Source organism: Hoplias malabaricus, chromosome Y, assembly GCF_029633855.1.
Source record: "Hoplias malabaricus isolate fHopMal1 chromosome Y, fHopMal1.hap1, whole genome shotgun sequence".
Taxonomy (NCBI): domain Eukaryota; kingdom Metazoa; phylum Chordata; class Actinopteri; order Characiformes; family Erythrinidae; genus Hoplias; species Hoplias malabaricus.
In genome coordinates this window covers 30,537,985-30,540,484 of record NC_089820.1, presented here as the reverse complement: position 1 = coordinate 30,540,484, position 2,500 = coordinate 30,537,985, and the positions used below count along the sequence as shown (strand labels likewise).

Sequence of the window (2,500 nt, the reverse complement as noted above, 5' to 3'; positions counted from 1 at the left end):
GCTCCGATAGAAACCCCGCTCAGTACGAGAGGAACCGCGGGTTCGGATACTTGGTATTCGCGCTTGGCTGTGGAGCCAATGGTGCAAGGCTACCATCCGAGGGCTTACGACTGAACGCCTCTAAGTCGGAATCCCGCCTAGAAGGAGCGATACGTCCGTGCCCGAGGTTCGATACGGTTGGTCCGGGATAGCCGCGGCGCGCGGCGGGGGAAACTCCGCTCCGCCGCCGGTGACCAGAGCCGCACGAGACTGGAACCAGGGCCGGGGCTAACGAACGCCTCGGTCCGCCCTTCCGTCCCTAAGCGCATGTTCCTTGATCCGGGGTGCGAAATGACTCGTAAACGACCTGATTCTGAGTGCGGGTGTCATAAGTGGCAGAGCGGGTGCATATACCGCGATCCATTGAAAGTCATCCCGTCCACTCAAACATTTGTCGGGGGGGGAAGGCGAAAGCAAACCCCCGGTCCAGGTCTGGTTCTCTGGGGCGCGGGCCCCGGAGACTCCGTACACCGGTTAGAGGGAGCCGGTGGCGGGCATAGGGGAGGTGGGTACTCCCCTGTGAAATCCTGGATGACGGTTTTAGGTCTCGTAGTGGGCGAAAATCGGACTTAGTGCAATTTCCGAAACTCTGGTTCTCTGGGGCGCGGGCCCCGAGAGTCCGTACACCGGTTAGAAGGAGCCGGTGGCGGGCATAGGGAGGCAGGTCGCTCCCTTGAATGGTCCTGGATGTCTGGACTTAGTGCAATTTCCGAAACTCTGGTTCTCTGGGGCGCGGGCCCCGAGAGCCAGTACACCGGTTAGAGGGAGCCGGTGGCGGGCATAGGGAGGCAGGTCGCTCCCTTGAATGGTCCTGGATGTCTGGACTTAGTGCAATTTCCGAAACTCTGGTTCTCTGGGGCGCGGGCCCCGAGAGCCAGTACACCGGTTAGAAGGAGCCGGTGGCGGGCATAGGGAGGCAGGTCGCTCCCTTGAATGGTCCTGGATGTCTGGACTTAGTGCAATTTCCGAAACTCTGGTTCTCTGGGGCGCGGGCCCCGAGAGCCAGTACACCGGTTAGAGGGAGCCGGTGGCGGGCATAGGGAGGCAGGTCGCTCCCTTGAATGGTCCTGGATGTCTGGACTTAGTGCAATTTCCGAAACTCTGGTTCTCTGGGGCGCGGGCCCCGAGAGCCAGTACACCGGTTAGAGGGAGCCGGTGGCGGGCATAGGGAGGCAGGTCGCTCCCTTGAATGGTCCTGGATGTCAGCAGTTTCTGAAGAAGGGCGCCCTCTTGTGGTCCCATGGCCGAAGTACATGCTCTGAGCCCGGGTATCGCAGTGGGCGGAATGAGACTTAGAGGAATATTGACGGAGCCATGAGGGGCCTCCCCTGGAGGTCCCATGGCCGAGAAAAGTGCTCCGAGCCCGGGGTGATAGAGAACCGTGAACGCCGCGGTCTAAGACCTCGGGTATCGCAGTGGGCGGAATGAGACTTAGAGGAATGATGACGGAGCCATGAGGGGCCTCCCCTGGAGGTCCCATGGCCGAGAAAAGTGCTCCGAGCCCGGGGTGATAGAGAACCGTGAACGCCGCGGTTAAAGACCTCGGGTATCGCAGTGGGCGGAATGAGACTTAGAGGAATGATGACGGAGCCATGAGGGGCCCCCCCTGGAGGTCCCATGGCCGAGAAAAGTGCCCCGAGCCCGGGGAGATAGAGAACCGTAAAGCGCGCGGGTTTGGGGCTCGGGTCTTCCAGTGGGCGGAGTGAGACTTAAAGGAATATTGACGGAGCCATGAAGGGCCCCCCCTGGAGGTCCCATGGCCGAGAAAAGTGCTCCGAGCCCGGGGAGATAGAGAACCGTAAAGCGCGCGGGTTTGGGGCTCGGGTCTTCCAGTGGGCGGAGTGAGACTTAAAGGAATATTGACGGAGCCATGAAGGGCCCCCCCTGGAGGTCCCATGGCCGAGAAAAGTGCCCCGAGCCCGGGGAGATAGAGAACCGTAAAGCGCGCGGGTTTGGGGCTCGGGTCTTCCAGTGGGCGGAGTGAGACTTAAAGGAATATTGACGGAGCCATGAAGGGCCCCCCCTGGAGGTCCCATGGCCGAGAAAAGTGCTCCGAGCCCGGGGAGATAGAGAACCGTAAAGCGCGCGGGTTTGGGGCTCGGGTCTTCCAGTGGGCGCTCGTTCCAGCGGCGCGGGCTGGATGGTTTAGTCCGAGGAGGAGTGCTTAAGTGTGGGCCGGATAGGTTCGAGAGGTGCGCTGGGTTGGTGGAGGTCCAGCCCCGGAGGTTTGGAGCGGGGCGATGTAGCGAGCGAGGCCGAGTCGGGTGAGCCTGGGCCGGGCATGGGCGTTGGCGGCGATGGGGGTCTTCTCCCCGGAGGTTTGGAGCGGGCGATGGAGCGAGCGAGGCCGAGTCGGGTGAGCCTGGGCCGGGCATGGGCGTTGGCAGCGACGGGGGTGTCTTCCCCGGAGGTAAGTACCGTGGGGGGCAAGCGTGAGATATTCCAGGCCGGGAAAAGTGAG

General features: G+C 62.3%; 1 pseudogene; it reads left to right on the top strand.

Moving 5' to 3' along the window:
• Positions 1–434, top strand: part of LOC136679866 (28S ribosomal RNA) — a 4,635-nt pseudogene extending 4,201 nt beyond the window's left edge.
• The last annotated feature ends 2,066 nt before the right edge of the window (positions 435–2,500 follow it).